Raw genomic sequence first — 18637 nt, forward strand, 5'->3', positions numbered from 1 at the left:
GTGTCAGTCTGGTTATAGTTAGACTTAACAAAAGCAGACTGGTCACATCCATACAATGAGTTCTTGTCCCTGATTTCTTAAATGCACACCAGGTGGTGTCAATGTGTTGGTTTTATTCTGGTCTGGTTTTTTTGGTTGCAAGATTTTGAAATAATATTTTTGCACATCACAAGGGCAGTGTTTTTATCATATGATAGCACAATTTTTTTCATGGGTACTGAAATCTGATCTAAATACATGTAGATGAGCCAAAGGGTACAAAGCTTACAAGGCTGACATTTGAGGAACATATACAATTAAAGACAAACACTGGCTCGTCTAAGTATTGCTTTTGGCAGTAATTGTGCATACCTGTTGGCTTTGAAATTGCACAAAGCAGAAGCAGAGAAAAGTAGCCTGGTATACTGTCCAGGAAAACAGTGTTCAAGCTTGCTTCATAATATTTCTTTTTTTAATAGCACAGATATACCAAATTTTCTCACAATTCAAGTTAAAACTGGATCTTTGAAGGAAGACATCCAAGACAAAGAATTTGTTACCATATTCTGAAAATATTTAATACCAATTGTTTTCAGAAATATATTACTGGTTAATCTAGATGCAAAAAATTAAAGTCTGTCACAGTCTCACTTGTATATGACTTTAATGTTCATTACATCAGAATCCATTTTCTATTAATATCCCCTAGTATTCTATGGTAAAAAGCATTAAACTAACCTTTGAAATACAAAAATAAGAGAGTTGTTTTGTGCAATATTCAATACCCCAATATAGGAGACATCTACAGATATTCATTATGTATTGCAACATTAATTTACTAGGCTTCAGGGATCTGAAATATCAACATCCATGATTCAGCACTTCTTCAAGACCTCTGCACTAAGCCTAACAGGCTGCTTGATGCCTTTTTTCATCCATTACTTGCTGATATTTGGCCAACAACAGAAATTGCTGTTTTTACTAAACTCTTCAGTCCTGCTACAAAATCTCCCTAAGCACTTGGTTCTTTACTTATATTGCATTGTTCATTCTCTTGGAGTATCTTATTCCATTCATGGAGGTCTCTGTGCTGTTCTTGGAGAACTTTCTCCTAACCTCATAGGGCTTTTTTCTTATTTGAAATTCCTTATTGCAAAGCAAATTTCTCCTCACTGAGGGATTTTTTTCTTCACAAACAGCTTTTTCCTCCACCTGAATGGCTTTGTTGTCCTCTTGAAGAGCTTCAAACCAGTCCTTGAAGGCTTTGTGTTTTTCTCATAAAGCTAAAATCTCCTGCTGAAGAGCTTTTCCCTTCAATGCAAATGTTCATTATTGTCCTTTGAGAGACTTAATCTCTTCTCTGAGGGCTTTATTTTGTTGGCAAGCCTTTTGCTGTTTCTCAAGGTTCTTTGTTTCCTCTGAAGAGTCCCTATGCTTCTTTTGAAGGATTTTACTCTGTTCCCAAAGGACTTTGTTCTGTCTGTGGACACTTAGATTCTCCTGAGAGTGGGCTTTGTTCTCAATATGAAAACTTTGTTATTTTGCTGAAAATTTTGATTCTTTTCTTGAAAGACCAGATTCTTCTTCCAGTTTGGTTAAATCATGCCACGAGACAGGAGATGGCAAATAGGAGTAGGAGCAGCAGCCATACATTGCTGATTTTCCTCAAAGAATATTTATACTTTTGAATCAGACACTTTCCCACTTAGCTGCACCACTCAGGGGCTGTGCTATGGTCCAGGTGATTCCACCTTCCATAAGCAGTTGCCATGGGACAGAGAATCGAGGTTAAGTGTCCACGAATAACAAGTAAGTAAGTAAATAAATAAATGTAGTACTGAATCTAAAATAAAAATAATAGTAAATCAATACTGACATTTGACAAGCACTGCACATTTTCACGTGTGCTGAAGTATGTTCAGCAGATTAAATTTCACACAACTAACTTGATTATATTATTTCCTCTTGGAGTCCTTTTAATGTCTAAAAACTTTGTCAATCTTTCTCATTATTGAGAACCTTGATTATAACTGAGGTAAGGTAGCAATAAACACTTTTAATTGTTGTTTATTCCTTATTCCACCCTGCTGCAACAATGTTATATTGTTTGGATTGGAGCAAATGCACAGACTATGTAGGATTTTTATTAGTTTAATTTCAATATAAAGGACAATATTGTAAAATCAAGTATGTTTTGGATATATACCTGGTGTTTACTCAGAAACATTAAACAATTAGCTAACATGCTGCTCAATCATATAACTTATATATACAGCTAAATAAAAACACATATTCCAGCTATTCAGAAAAACTATATTATATCTGTGGACTATCTAGCAGAAAAATTATGATAAAATAAGGAAATAATACAATACTTACCGTTGTGTTATCCTTGAATCAGTTTGCTGTCTGGCAGCTCATGGCAGAGCTGTCAGTGAGGCTATCCTCAATTATGTAATTTCAAAAGGCATAACAGCAATGACACAGCATTAAGAGGCAGCTGTAATCAAATAAGTTGTGTCCATATGAAGTAAATCATTAGAATTTGTATGGCTAGGGTTCTCTAGCAATTCAGTCTTTATTTTCATGAGTATTATTTTACTATTTCTCTATCCACTCTCTTAATTCAAAACATCATTTTATATCTGGCTTTTTTTTTTTTTTTTTTTTTTTTTGCCATTGGTATTAATGGCTGCCATGAAATGTTTTCTTACATAGACTGAAAGTGAGCTTTTGCTCCTAGCTACCTGGCACAAATTTGGGATAACTGTAGTTATTTCTAAATTATAAGAAATTCCATAGATGAAATGATATATGGTCTCTATATTATTCAAAATAGACTAGCATTAGTATTCATAATTCCAAATATTTGAGTATATTTAGCAAATGCACATGAAAAGAGAGAAATAAATAATAAAAGAGCATGATGGTAGGGTGTTTTCAATCTTCATTGCCTTCCAGGCAACATTTTTTTTTTCCCAACTCAAACACAATCCATGTATTTTATGACAATCACTTTGCTCTGTTTGAAAAGAGGATGAATTACTTCAGACACATGAAAATCTTAAATTACAATGGTAACTTGTCTACTCCTTATGAATTTTGAGGGACAGAGGAATACTTCATTCCAACTAAAGTATAAACCTGTTTCCAATATTTGTTATCCGATCAAAGCGACTGATATGTGGGGCTTTTTTAATCAAGCACTATGTGCTCAGGATATTAAAAAAGTCCAGTGAGCTTACAATTAAATTTGGCAATTCTGTTTAAATCACTACACACATCACACCATCTCTTTGTACTGTCCCTCAGCTCTGTTCTTTATATTAATTAGGTAGTGGACTGAAATATAACATGTAAAATGTTCAGTAATCTCAGAAGATGAATACATACAATTCCCACTGAAAACCTTACAGGATGATCAGCCTTCTGAATCCTTTTCTCCAGGATATTTGATTCCCCTGCCTGCTCACACAAATTAAATAGGCAATGCAGATGAGTAATACTGAAACCTATAATATCAAACTAGATCAGTATCTTGGGTTCATATATCTTTCCCAGGCTTTTTACCTCACCTTAAGTCCCCAAGAACTATTTAAATCTTATTTCTTCCATGCTTATCACCAAAATCTATCTGAATATTATAGTTCAGTTAATTTTTTTCCGCCTCTTAAAAAATGTCATAGTGATTAAATAAACGGTAGTTCTCATAAATCAGTAGCTCTTGTAGTTGTTTCCATATTAAAATATAAAGTTTAAAGTAACACTGGTTATTTTGACATGTAGGTACCCTTCTTTTATAATTTAGGAATATAAATAGTAGGGAAAAGCTGTCAATTTCAACAAGTGACAAAGATTAAAGCCATATTTCTTCCTCAATTTACATAGTAAAAGAAAGAATAATCTGAGGTTTGAAAAGGAGGGAATTTTATGAATGCACTCCAGAACTGGATTAAAACAATACAGCTGAAATTACACCAATAATTATTTACTCCACTAGAAATGAATGTAAATTTATCTTAACTCAGCTTCATGATGTTTTCTTGAGTCCTGTCACTGGTCACAACAGTGAAGACATTGGTACCTGCCCCTGCGCTTCCCCTCATGAAGATGTTGAAGACTCTGATGAGGTCTTCCCTCAGTGTCCCCAAGAATGAAAAGGCCAAGTGACCTCAGCCACTTCTTATAAGGCTTCCTCTCTAGGCTCTTCACTGTTCTCATGGCCCTACTCTTGATATTCTCTAGTAGCACAATGTCTTTCTTATATTGTGGCACCCAAAGCTGCACCCAATATACAAGGTGAGGCCGCCCCAGCTCAGAGCAGAGCAAGACAATCCCTTCCCTTGCCCGGCTGGTGATGCTGTGTCAAATGCAACCCAGGACAGGGTTGGCCCTACTGGCTGCCAGGGCTCTGCTGACTCATGTTCAACTTGCCACTGATCAGGACACTCCAGTCCCTTTCTGCAGTGTTGCCCTCCAGCCAGCTCCTCATTCCTCAGTCTATTCACACCCTGTCAAAGGTGAGGAATCTGTCACTTGCCCTTGTGGGACATTGTACAGTTGGTATTTGCTCTTCCCTCTAATTTGTGGAGTTTCTCTGCAGGGCCTTTCTGCCCTTGAGGGAGTTGATCACACTGCTGTTTAGTTATCAAAGTACATGGGAAATATAGAAAATAGATAGTTCTCTATAGTGAATAGAAGATCCTAAGATGACTAGAGTAGAGATTAAAAGTAGTTTTTATAATATTTCAAATGCTGGATCTTACTATTTTAAGAAATTTTTGTAGCGAGCTCTACGATTGAAGGCCATGAGAGTACATTATTGCAATGCACGCTGCTGAGGATTATTTCAACATGACAATATGTGTAAAACCTAATATAATAGTGAAAATAGTGGCCTAGGTAAACTGTGATTTCAGTTTACCAGTTCTTAATTCTGGTTGTTCTGATCAGAAAGTAAAAAATACTCTTTTAAAAATAAAGGTTCAGTCTAGAAATTTTACATTACAGTAAAATACAACAATCCAAACATTTTGATTACACCCACTCTGACTGGATGTACAGCAAAACAGCACACACACAGCATCTGTGAAAGAAACAGGAAAAGGATTTGAGTTCCTGCTATAATCTACAAAAAAACTGAACTATAAACCACTCTCACAACTTTTTTGAATGCCCCCACTGCCCACATTTAGTTCGACTGCTCAGTGGAATTGAGTAGCAGAGCAGATATTTTCCTAACTTTCCAGGTGACACTAGCTAACAATTCTGATCAAACTCTGACCCCAAAATAGCTAGGCTTACAAAAAATGTCAAGTACAGGAAAAGAAAAACAGCATAGTTCAAAAAATTAGCTTATAAAATCAAAATCACACCCATTTTACATCTTGTATTGCAGATGCCAGTTGCTGCAGGATAAACCTAAAACTCAGACTGGAACCTAGAAACCTAACTGTCATATTTGGCCCATCTGGCACTTTTACCATTCTGACAATTTTATGCTGATGTAGCTTCTTTTTTAGGTCATTCAAACTTATGATTTTCTCTCCCAAGTGGATATGAAATTTATGTTGTTGTTTCCAGGAGACTGAAAACCTGGACTAAGACAGATCTTTGCTCTACCTGCTGGAGATTAGCAGAGTACCACAGAGAGCAAAAGCTGATGGTGCTGTACATCTGTGCATTCAACATTCAGTGGCACTAAGCCACTAGTCTCTTTTATGCATGACCAACTGACTAATTACTTTACTTGGCCTTTCTGAGTCCCTTCAATTAATGCAATGTGCAGTTACATACAGTAATGGAGTCAACCATACAGAACAGAATCTGGGCCAGAATTAGGCTCTAAGTCCCAGAAGCACCTGTTACAAACACAGAATGTCCAGATGGTCTGGTCTTTGTGGGAAAGTGTCAAGAATTGACATATCTGTCTTTCTTACTTTTGGTTTAAGGTCATAAACATAATTCTTTTGAAGCAGAAAGTCAATCATATTTAGGAAAAAAAAAAAAACAACAACAAAACAAAGCAAGCAAAAAAAAAATGGAAGGAAGGAAGGAAGGAAGGAAGGAAGGAAGGAAGGAAGGAAGGAAGGAAGGAAGGAAGGAAGGAAGGAAGGAAGGAAGGAAGGAAGGAAGGAAGGAAGGAAGGAAGGAAGGAAGGAAGGAAGGAAGGAAGGAAGGAAGGAAGGAAGGAAGGAAGGAAGGAAGGAAGGAAGGAAGGAAGGAAGGAAGGAAGGAAGGAAGGAAGGAAGGAAGGAAGGAAGGAAGGAAGGAAGGAAGGAAGGAAGGAAGGAAGGAAGGAAGGAAGGAAGGAAGGAAGGAAGGAAGGAAGGAAGGAAGGAAGGAAGGAAGGAAGGAAGGAAGGAAGGAAGGAAGGAAGGAAGGAAGGAAGGAAGGAAGGAAGGAAGGAAGGAAGGAAGGAAGGAAGGAAGGAAGGAAGGAAGGAAGGAAGGAAGGAAGGAAGGAAGGAAGGAAGGAAGGAAGGAAGGAAGGAAGGAGAGAACCTTAGGATAAATCCAAAATCCTCTCCATTTTTAAATCTTGACTCAGTCAAGCTCATTGTTATCATGTTCTGGGCAGGCAAATGGGATTAGCCTGTGATTACAATGCAGCCTTCAATATAATTAGATAGATTTATTTAAACACAGCTGCAAACCATAAAAATGTGAAATATTTAGTGACTGTGAATTCCACAGTTTGTAAATTCATGCTTAAATCTCTTATAATCTATTTGCTCTGGATTTGCTTAGAAACACTAAGAAATACTGCCCTTCTGTCACTCTCACTCTCTCTTTTTTTTTTTAAAGAATATCAGTTATTTGTGTTTATAACAGTGAGGATTGTTCCTGAATGTAAATTCACTTTCTAACAGTGCACTGCTTCATTCATGAGTGTCTTTTCTCCATTGGCAATAACCATGGAATTCACATTCCATGCCTTCTGAGCTGCATGAGATGGAGAAAGAAATACAAAATTTTATGTCAGATCCCAAAAGCAGTTAGGATCTCTCAAGAAATAACCAAGAATAATGGCAGTCATGGCTTCCTAATAAGATTATTTTAATGGAAAAAATAATGAATAATATTAACAATAGTATAAGTAATAACCACCTGGTTTATACATTGTTGAAAGCTCTTATTTTCCTACTTTTTGTCTCCTTCCTTCCTTCCTTCTTTCCTTCCTTCCTTCCTTCCGCACCTTCCTTCCTTCCGCAACTTCCGCAACTTCCGCTACTTCCTTCCTTCCGCAACTTCCTTCCTTCCACAACCTCCTTCCGCAACTTCCTTCCGCAACTTCCTTCCGCAACTTCCGCAACTTCTGCAACTTCCTTCCGCAACTTCCTTCCGCAACTTCCGCAACTTCCACAACTTCCTTCTTTCCGCAACTTCCTTCATTCCGCAACTTCCTTCCGCAACTTCCTTCCTTCCTACCGCAACTTCCTTCCGCAACTTCCGCAACTTCCTTCCGCAACTTCCTTCCTTCCTTCTGCAACTTCCTTCCTTCCGCAACTTCCTTCCTTCCTTCCGCAACTTCCTTCTCACCTCCATATTCCATTCAGTGTGAGAGCAGTAAAAGAAAGAAAAAGACTGAACTGAAGAAGGGAGAGAGGAGGCTATTTCAGTAGAAGGAAAAATTGAATAAAGCATATTTTCTGCCCACAAATTATTTAACTTGTATAAAATATTTGTTATTCTACTTAATGTCTGTAAACTTTAAAAGCTTAAAGCAATAACTGCCATATCCCTGCATGTTCACTTAACACAGAAAAATAAATCACAATTAGCTTTCTGAGTTCTTAACTCTTATTTTAACAAGAGTAGTAATGAATTAATATCAGTCATATGGGAAACATGCCTATTTTTATTATTCATAAGTGCTGAAATAATATTGGCTACTATAAATATGTAGGAGACATCCAGTATTATTAATCATAAATTACAGTAACTAAAAGCTACCAGCAATAATTATGGAATTTTTTTGTATTTGATGCATTATTTTCCTTAGACTTTTGAGAAACTTTAATATATATAGAAGAATTTCTGTGTTTTCAATGGCTCAAGAGACATATGCTACTTGAAATAAATTTAAATTAATTAATTCACATGATACTTTAAAATCTGAATAATAAATATTTTTCTGCATTTTTGGAACACTTTTTTTACAGAACCAGTATTTGAATTTTAAAATGTGAAAAGAGCATGGAAGTGGCATGAGGAAAGGATTATCCCAAGGACAGAAAATGTAGTATTTGCTCTTAGTTGTAAAAAGTGATAGGAAAGCTAAGATGTTATTTTTGTAAAACAAATGGAAATACAACATAGGGCAATGTTGTTAACATTTCAGAAAGGCTGAGTGATGCCTCATTATGCGTCATCCTCACTTTATTCATGTAGAAAACAGATAAAATACTGCATACCCTAAGTTCTAAGAAAGAACAGCGGATCCACTCGGGAAGTACCCACAGCTGTGGACATTTACCTGGATATTTTCTTATTAAAGTGTATCTGTGCATTCACCTGGTCATATCTGAGCAGTCAGATGTGGAGCAGAGCTCACCTTCAAAGACACATATGTAAGTAAGAGGGCATCATAAGAGAAAAACACTGGGCTAGATCCAACAGCCTGACAGAGGTGAGGCTGCTGCAGCTCTGTGCTCCAAGGTGCAACCTGCAGCAAAGCTGAGCATATACAGCCAGTAGGCACATGCATATAGGTCAGACATGTTCACCACATATATCATGGTATCATAGAATGGTTTGGGTTGGAAGGGAGCTTGTAGATCACCTAGTTCCAAACTCTCTGCTATGGGTGGGGACACCTTTCACTAGGCCAGAGTAAGCTCAAAGCCCCATCTAACTTGGCCTTGAACACTTCCAGGGGTGGAGCATCCACAGCTTCTCTGGACAACCTGTTCAAGTGCCTTAGCATGCTCACAGCAAAAAATTTCCTTCTAATATCTAGTCTAAAGCTACTCTATTTTAGTTTGAATCTATTGTCCCTTGGCTCCTGCAAATAGTCCATCTCTGTCTTTGTTGTAAGCTCCCTTCAAGTACTGGAAGGCTGTGATTAGGTCACACCCACATTCTTTTCTCCAGGGGGAAAATTCATATATACAAATGGATATACATATAGATATATAAATATAGATATAGATATAGATACACATGTACTGAACATCAAACTATTGACACATGACCAGGCTTTTTTACCCCCTTACTCATTTATTTATCCATTCTTGCTCCTCCCCAAATCGCTTAAATCCATTTTTCCTTCCTTTCATTCCTCCTCAAAACATCCCATATTAAGTTATGTGCACTGCTGAAACATTCACCACTCAGCCACTATGTGGCCTTGTTACCACCTGTTGCTGAAGATGAAGCAACTGAGGTTCTTGTCAATAATAGATCCCTTGGGGTAGATTAAAGTGAAATGATACTGAATTACTGGTGTTTATATATGTATTTGTACAGCAGGTTTGTTTTAGGAGAATTTGGTTGCATTGGAAAGGGGATAGGTAACTGTTTTGGTTTTTATCTATATAAAAGTATAAAGGCATCACTTAAGAAAATATATAAGGAAAAGAAACAAAAAGAGAAAGAAGAGATAAGAGCAGGAAGCAAAGCTATCACCTGTGGATCCAGCAACAAGGCTTGTTTGTTGCAATTTCTTTATCCATTGATCACACTCTTGATCCATCAGGCATGGAGGAAGCTCCCAAACCACAAAGTTCAATGGGTTAATGTTCAAGTGGGAATGCCCAGGTACCTCCCCTGAGGAGGGAGTTTTACACTGTCTATTGCAACACTGTGGATCATGTGCAGTCCTCTGGTTGAAAGGCCCCAAAAATGAGTCTGGAGGCACTTCAGGGATCTTTGATGGTTTATGATCCCTTCTAAGACATGACAGCTGCCTCTCACCTCAGCACAGTTAAACAGTGATGTTCCATCAGATTTTATCTCTCAATCCTATGCATGAATGTCCCAATACCTTCCCAGGGGGAAGTTTTGTGACTGAGACAGCTGTGTAAGAAAGAACACTGGCATGATAAAAAACACTATCCCACTTTGGAGGTTCTGCTTCTTATCAGACTCTTGGCTGAAAACCAGCATCTTGCTAAACAAAGGTTGTTTTGTCCTGGTTATCAGTAATGAGAGCAGAGTATTATTTGAGCTCCCCTTCCTGCTATTGTCTTTCTGTGCTCTGTTGTGGTTGTAGAGGTAACCTCTTACCATATTAATTAGTATGTATATCTGTTAGTACACAGACAGTCTGCTCAGTAGTCTCTTTCTAGAGATCAGCTTTCTCCAATGAAAAATGTGAACTGATTGAGAGTGACTGCGACTAATCACAACTGAAAAAAAAATGTATTTTAAAGCCACCACTTCTATTGGACAGGTGTGATGCTGGTGGAACTTGCTAACTGTTGTGCCAACTGCTGTATCATCACCCATGCAATTGTTTTAGAGCAAGGAGTATTGCAAGAATTTAGCTACATTTTCACCTGAATAATTATGCAAAAGAAATCTATTTATCTTCCTAAATAATAACAGCTAATAAATGAATCTTTCTAGTCATTAACTGCAAACTATATATACAATAGAAACTTATTTATAAATTTATATATACCATTCTATATACACACTATAATAGGTACATACAATATCATATATGTATAATTAAAAATGACAAATTTGGTGGTTTAATGTCTTTTTTTTTGTTTATTTTCACCTCACACAATGTGAAATTTATCCCACTTCTTCATAGTCATGTCAGAGAAATACATACCTCCAGGGTGAGATATATCTATTAACATAGACATCAAAGAGAAGTAAAATGAATCATCACTATCATCTAGATGGGCTTACTTTTCTTCATTAATTTTCAAGCTGACTAGCAAAGCTTATATATCTGTATTTTAGGTAAATAAAGTAGTTAGAATCCAGCATCACATAACAAAGGTACAAAGCAACTGTCAGAGAACATCTCCACATCCATCTCAAATGTGAAATTTTCTTTTGTTACATTCTTTCCATAAGGCAAAATACAATAAATGATCCAGAAATTAAATGTTGATAGCATTTTCTATTTCTTTTGAAAATGACTTTGTGAAATTCATAGTCATGGGCACACAGGTAATTTAAAAGAATAAGACCTAATTTCCTGGAACATACCAAATCAGTATCTGACAGAGAAAAGACATTTTTATAGTATCTTCCTAACTTGATTTGACATAAATATGAAGGAAGAATTAACATCCTAAAGCATGTCATGCCTTCACTCCTACCTGTTCAATCAGAGACAGGCTGAAGCTGTAGATCTCCTCCTCATCATTCTTAATAACAGCAAAAGATACTTTGCTCAAAGATGCACCTGACATCAAAGTCCTCATTTAATTATACTTCCTCAGAAAAACCCATAGCCTTTCTAAGAATCATTAACAGTTTGCTATACCGAGACCTCTTCATCTGCATCTGCCTCTGTGAATAAACACCATGACAGAACCTGAAGTCAGATTAATACCCTAGATTTGCATTAGTTGCATAGAATTCCTTCACAATAAAATGGACTCTTAAAAGACGTAATCTATCTTGTCCGAAATTTGCCATCTAAAGTAAGTAGACTGTATCAATTGTTCCTCATTGTGGGAGACTGGAGGAGAGGTTGACTGGCTCAAAACAATCAGTTTGGAGGTGGTGGGGAACAGAGCCATAGGTGGCACAGTGCTCTGTTCCCCCCTGCAACCCTGAGCCTTCTTGAACTGCACTGTGAGGTGTGTGAGCATTGGAAAATCAGCGCTGACCACCACTGTAATGAGGGTGGTTGGCAGTAAGGGACAGCTGGGAACATTCTGGCTCTGTGTGAAATGTAGGCACAGGACTTTGGTGCTGAAATCAGCACAATCTCACCTGGAAAAGGGCCCCAGCAGACCAGAGCAGATTAAAGGACAGGGCTGCAAGGCAGATTTAACTACACCTGGGTTTGAAAGCAGCTGAGATAATGCTGAATTCTAGAGTGGTGACTGTCTCTGTTTTTCTCTTTCTCTTTCTCTTTCTCTTTCTCTTTCTCTTTCTCTTTCTCTTTCTCTTTCTCTTTCTCTTTCTCTTCTCTTTCATCTTTCGTGGCTTCTGCTCTTTGCTCCGGTCTCAGGCAGCTGGGAAGCACAGCTAGCACTGCCTTTTGGCAAAACTGAAGCTGCTGCATGCACGGGCACTCTAGGGCTGAGCGCTCTGGCATGGGTACACAGCTTTCGTATCCTTACGCTGAGAGGAAGCAAAGGGAAGAGAGAAGGAACACTTTGCTCTGCTTGCCTGAGAAATTTTATTTCCCGCATGGCCGCAGCGATGGCTGGAGCAGCCGTTCCCAGGTGGCGTGAAGGCAAAATGGTGAATGGACAAAGAAAGCATTGGGTTAAATAGGGGGCGGGCAGACAGGGGTGGAAAATCCCCCTCGCCCAATGGAGACAGACAGCAGGGGAGTGACATGGATCACAGCAACCTATGGGAACATAACAGAAGTGGGTACAGCGTTCTGGGACAAATAGTATTGCAAAGGTGGGGTGACTGCTACAGAAATTTCAGGAAGAACTCGGGAGTGGCTATAAGATTGACATGTAAAAGCTCCTGTGGTAAGTAACTTGGAGTGAACCATTTGTGGGGGAAAATAGGGGTACAGAGGACTGACCTAACTAACATTTATTAAAATCTCTAACTGAACCAACCCAGCATACAATGATCTTTCTTCTCATATCTTCTTCTTGAAACATATTGTAAACCAGACCAAAAATTTCCTGTCAATGCCTTGCTAAGTGCCTTGTTGTGTCTGGATAAGTTAAAGATTGCTGATTTAAAATTTGCCACATGACATATTCAGTTGGAATGTTCCAAACGTTGCAAGAAAAAATTCTTATTGAACCTCCTGAGAATTTTGTTGTTTTTCCTGAGCATCATCCAGAGTAAATCCAAGTATGTTCCCCTAAAACCGATGAGTGGACTGTCGCGTGACACTTGTTTATTATTCATCTTTGAATACAGAAACCTAAAGTGACTTGCGCAGTTGTAGGTATGTGCTCAGAATCTTTTCCCAATTATTGTGAATATTCCCCTCTACTTGGTATAAAAAATCATTAACACTCTACTTGGTATAAGAATCACTATAACTCTTTCTTTTTGCTGAAATCGGTATTTCACAAAATATTTCTTCAGATGACACCCAGTTGTGGGACCAAGAAAATCTACTCTTGGTTGTCTACAGAAGACCAAATTTAGGTGCTTTACACAGGTGGGCTTTTTACTAAGAAATATTTGAAGGAAGTTTCAAATTTCATGAAATATAAGAGAAACTTCAGGCAGGAAATTCAAGGTCTCTTTACTTGCTGGATTTGCAAAGGTGATTCCATGCTTTGAACTCTTCTGTTTTATACTGGATTGATAATAGAAAAACAAACTCATGTACCTAAACTCAGGGAAATTACATTCAAATCAATCTGTACTACTTACTGCATTGCTTTTATGTCCATACTCCATTATGCCAGGGTTTTTTATTGTTCATGTCTAAGAGAAAACACAAAAGGGCATGATTTAACTTCAGGAAAACCTATGAAATATGCATGCCTTTATGCATATAATTAATTTGTCATCAAATTCTGCCTTAATTAATGTATATATTTTTCTCTTATCAAACTGATTAAAATAAGGAAAGTTTAACCCTTAAACTGGCCCTTTCAATTCATACACATTTCAGTTAAATTATGGGGGAAAGTAGTATTTAATTCTGCTTCTATGACAAAGTGACATGCTCAGTAGATAAGGGAAAGGCTGTGGATGTTGTTTATCTAATGTAAAGCATGTGACATTGTCTCTCACAGCATTCTCCTGGAGAGGCTGGCTGCACATGGCTTGGATGGGTACACTCTTTGCTTGGCATAATATTGGCTGGATGGCTGGGCCCAGAGAGTGATTGGAGGCTGGTCACTCAGGCCTTGGTATTAGGGACAGTGCTAACATCTTTATCAGTGATTTAGATAAGGGGATTTAAATGAATCCTCAGTAAGTTCAAAGATGACACCAAGTTTAGGTGAGAGTGTTGATCTGCTGGAGTGGGGGAAGTCTCTAAGAGATCTTGACAAATTGGAACAATGGGCTGAGGATCTAATTTCAGAATGAGATCACTATTACAGGAGTTGAGAGTCTGCTCACAATTATCTGGTATTGAAATGAAAAGCACTGAAATGTAGTATTTTACTAAGATATTTCTGCACTTGTGAATTAAACAGTGGCAGGGAATCTTCTCAGGCTGAAATTTAACCATCTGTCCAGTTGTGCTCTTAAAAGGGCTTTTAGCATGGGTTTTGATCATTGGCAAATTTCAGAACTAGGCATGGGTCATGGAGCAACTTCATCATTGGTTGTTTTGTAAATTCAGAGTTTAGGACATCAGCATAAGCTGTTCTATGCCAGTATGTCTTGGTTCTAGGGTTCTAGCTTAGTTTGCTAGCACACATGCAACCCAGACAGTTTCCCTGATGTTAATTTGGGGATAAGTTTTTAACATATTCTTTGTGTTTTATTTTAGTTTCAAAGTCATCAAGATAGATTTTGTGTATCCCAATAATAGCATCAAAATCTTTCCTTGTATTTTACAAGAATTCAAAGTGAATGATCCAGGTTTGTAAATTCCCTTATGTGCAAACTTCTTTATGAATAGGAGTTGTAGCTAAGCAAAAGCTTATGACAAAGAATAGTGTAGTAGTCTAGTGAAGAATTATTTCCTTTACTCTTTCATATAGAAATTCTGCTGTTAAAGAGATTTTTTCTTATGATTTACTAAATGAGGATGAGGTGTTAATTTTTATCTTTTTCCTGGTTTAAGTTAGAGCAAATATTGTACCTCCAGAAGGCTATTAATATCCTTAACCCATCTAGGATAGCTAGAAAAACCCTGGCAAGCTTCTATTATTTTATTTGTATTCTTTTTGTAACTCTAAATTTTTTAGTCAAATTCAGTCTTCAAAGGTATTACTCTAACTCTCTTAGGGAAAAAAAGTGTTTTAAAAAGGAGATATCAAATTGACAGCATTAGTAACTGGGGAAGAATAGACTTCATCTGATTATCAAGATTGAATGACAACATTATCTAGATGACACAAAATTCTTGGATCAAAAAAACCATATAACCCACTCAGTATAGTTCTGAACATGGAGAAAAGTTTTTTATTAATAAATTCTTTACCTTCTCTAACAAAGGGAGTACATGATAATGCATGCAGAGTCTTGCTGAAATCTTGAAGCATGTGCAATTTGTTGAGAAATATGTAATTGGAAAACAGGAACAGCAATACCAGGAGAAATCCTGTTTTTACATAATTCATTAGGCCTCTTTATTTTTTCTTCTCTCAGTGGCTTGGATGTGTGTGACCGTAATAAATTCAGTGATATCACCTCTAAATTACAGTGTCATGCCATTGTGCCTGCCTGAAAGGTTGCTTCAGAGGCTTTTAGAGCTGAAATCCAAACAGCTTTCTAAAGAGAGATTTTTTTTTTCCTACGAGGTCCTTGAAGACAAAAAACAAACACCCTACTCACAGATAACTTATGGTCTTATTACTATACTGTGGAGTGCTTATCTTCTGGTTCTGCTTGTGCCCATGATACACAAACAGAGAGCTATCCTAGCACAGTCACTATTTGAATGGATAGAAAATCTAATCTTGAGGGAGATTTTAGGGAGAAACTAAGGTTTACATCTGTTACCTACATGACTCTTACTAAAAGTGAAGGATGGTGTGTAATTCTAGTGCCTGAACATGGTGGCATCTTAGATATTACATATTAACCTGTGGCTGATACCTGCCAGCCACAGATTTCCCAATTCTTCTGAAGGTCCTGTGTCATATATGCCAGCCCCATGCATGCGTTGAATGCATTTTAGTAATTTAAATGGTGCTACATCACATATACATGACACTACCCAAATTGTTCCCTTGATTGGCCATGTGAGTTAATATTGAGTTGCAGACATGGAATCAGCATAAAGTTGCAAAACCTTTGAGAAGAAGAGCATTCAAGCAGAGACAGGTAATATTCAAAAGTTACACAAGCTCCTTTTGGTTCATAAAAGCCTGCCAAAGTTTGAATATATTAAACAACATTATCTCATCCCTGTAAGGCAGAGGAGCAGGTCTCAGTGGCAGTCTCCTCTAAAATGTCTTAACTTATCAAACTTGGCCTGACTGCTGCCAGTACAGTATTTATTTATTTATTTGCTGAAAATACTGTACTGACAGACTCACTTTCCTCTTTCTGCTGTTATCAGAAGCAGAAACAACAAATGCCTTTATCTTCCTCTATTCTTCTTTAGTCTCCTTAAAATGCCAGAATATGTCTTTTACCAAGTTGTTTCCTTTACATCATGTTCTCTCTTGTTTGGCTTCTGATTTTTTCTTTGACCTATTGGATCCTTTACTGGTAGTCCTTGTCAGCTATCACTCATTTTAGCAGCTAAAATTAGTTTTGTAGTACTGTCCTCTTTGTGTCAATTGTCTCTTGCTCAATCCCATAAATAATTGTGATGTAAGCACAGGATTTTGTCTGTTAATCACACTGCACAAGGGAGTGCTGTTTAAATTGGTACTACAGTGGAAGAGACACGTATGTACAAAATAGTGGATCTCATATTCTGAATCTATACAGCTGCAAGGGAAGCAGTGTAGAATAATATGAATCTTCTTTCCTCTTCAAATGATTACTATACTCAAGTTCAACGACCTAGCATTTAATAGCTTCTTAAGAAGGAAAATGTATTAAACTTCAATGCATGCGCAATAAAAAGAAATGCTTTCTTTTCTATTTCAAAATTCTACTACGGTATAAAATATATAAGGGCCAGTTTGTATCTGGACAATGATCTTAAAGGAAATAGTAATACAACTTAGTAAAATCTTCTAGGCCATCTGCGTCATTTCATTCTTCTCGCCCGGGTCCGGACGGCTCGGGAGCCTGGCTAACGGCGCTGCCTCTTGACTGGACTGGGGTTGCCACATGTGTGCAGAGCTCTGGGGTTGAGCCTCTGCGTGGGCTAGCTGCGTTCTATAACCAACGCTGAGAGGAAATAAAGGGGAGAAGGAAGGCACACCTTGTCCTGCGTGGCTGGAGAACTTTTATTCCCACGTGGCTGCCACGGTGGAGGGCGGCGTCAGCTCCTAGCGCACACGTGGTCAAGATGGTGACAAGAGAAAGGAAGCATGGGATTATATAGGGGGAGGGCAGACAGGGGCGGAAGCTCCCCTCGCCCAATGGGGACAGGCAACGGGGGAGTGACGTGGACCACAGCAGCCAACGAGCACATAACAGGGGTGGATACAGGGTTCCGGGACAAATAGGAATACAGGGATGGGGTAACTGACACAGAAGTTTCAGGAATGAACAGGGGGTGACTACAAGACTGACATGGGAATGCTCCAATGGTAAGCGACCCAGAATGAACCATCGCAGGGGGAAGTGGAGGTACATAGAACCGACTAACTAACATTTATTAGAAAACCCCTAACTGAACCAACCCAGGGATGCAACAGCCATCAGGATCTGGCTTGGCTTCATTATTGTGTGCACTGGACACAGATCCTGGTCTACTGGTGCCCCACTCCCAAGCACAGCTCATGGTTGCAATTATGACTGAAATACAGACAAACATCTGGATCACTTATGAACATCTGAACACACTTGATGCAAGCCTAAACGTTTAACAATCATTTTTATGAAGAGTTTGGGATTAGTTTTTCATAATAATTATGTGTGGGCTACATAAATTGCAAAATCCAATTATTACAGAAGTTAAACAGAATAATTATGATTTTTTTTTGTACTTTGATATTGAATTAGGAAGGAATTAAATCTAGAAGAATGACAGGTTCTGAATCAAATTTCAAGGTGTAAAAGGTGCAGTTTCTGACAGTTTCTGATAAAAATAATATTTTGCAAAAATAGTTTCTTCCTGCTCATAACTGCTGTACAGTAGCACAAAGGTATAATATTGTGTAGCTCTGTGAATGCAGTGAATTCATTGCTTATAAATAGACCAGCACAACAAAATTCCTCTCTTCAAGTGATAGATATTTATTCAGCTGCATTTTCATTCATTTTACAAAGGACAGGAATTTCAAATTATGTATATAGCATACATTTATAGGTTTAGAAGATCTTTGTATTTCTCCTGCAAAATAGTTTTGAATGCCAGTGTACTGAAAAGCAAAGTCACTAACTGACAAAAAATCATTTGTATCCAGAACTTCGAAGAATTCAACTCTAGTGTTTAGTGCAGACATAGAATCTTTTTTTGCAGAAGAATGCTTGATAATATAACTTTCATGTAAGCAAGAAATGTAAATATCTATTACTACAGATTACATAATGCATTTATTCTTGCTCTTTCTGAATGAATAAGACATTACTTTTACTCAGGATTTTTGACAAGTACTCATTTTTCTGCTGTGCTAATTTTAATTCCTCAACATACTATTTTGAAGGACTGAGAAAAATTAAGAAATAAAATATTCTGAAAGCTAGGATATTTATAAAGTATTTTACATTGAGAACTCTTTACTTGTAAATGGAAAATCCCAATAATCTACAGCTCTTAAACAAAATTTTAAGTTCTTGTTTTG

General features: G+C 37.5%; 1 pseudogene; it reads right to left on the minus strand.

Annotated features, from left to right (window-relative positions):
* Positions 1-991: 991 nt before the first annotated feature.
* LOC128783714 (uncharacterized) lies at positions 992-11356 on the minus strand (annotated as a pseudogene).
* Between the last annotated feature and the right edge of the window lie 7281 nt (positions 11357-18637).

This window comes from Vidua chalybeata, chromosome 2 (assembly GCF_026979565.1).
Source record: "Vidua chalybeata isolate OUT-0048 chromosome 2, bVidCha1 merged haplotype, whole genome shotgun sequence".
NCBI lineage: Eukaryota > Metazoa > Chordata > Aves > Passeriformes > Viduidae > Vidua > Vidua chalybeata.